Genomic DNA, 495 nt, shown 5'->3' with positions numbered 1-495 from the left:
GTAAAGATTTTGGAGAGGAGGGCTTGAACAACATTTTGTGAACTAAGAGATCATTAAGGATTGAACAATGAGGCGAAAAAAATCTTTAAAGATTTTTTAAGGTCGCTCTGATTTTGGCTGCTCCCTAATGACGTCCTTAATGATTCCTTCACCATAACAGCGTCGTCAATGACATCCGCGATCATTTCTATTCTACCCTGCAGACTGTCTACTGTCCATACGAATCCGGTGGGGGTATTCTCCAGAAGCGAGATCTTGGAGAAACCTCCGTTCCCTTGTAAAGTAACCCCTATGTGAAATGATAGATGCCCGAAGGGAGGCCACGGAAGAAATGATAATTGCCTTGTCCACTGTTTTTTCCTTCTTCGTAAATTCAGTTGCCATGGGACCAGAAGTGTCAGACCAAGAGCCGATACTTGAATGTGTGGTTAAAAAGAGGACGGGACCTGGGACTTGGGGCCCTGGGACTTGGGGCCCTAGACACAGTGGCTTAGC

Source organism: Tigriopus californicus, chromosome 3, assembly GCF_007210705.1.
Source record: "Tigriopus californicus strain San Diego chromosome 3, Tcal_SD_v2.1, whole genome shotgun sequence".
NCBI classification, from domain to species: domain Eukaryota; kingdom Metazoa; phylum Arthropoda; class Copepoda; order Harpacticoida; family Harpacticidae; genus Tigriopus; species Tigriopus californicus.
The sequence above is the reverse complement of the archived record's forward strand: the minus strand, read 5'-3'. Positions refer to the sequence as shown.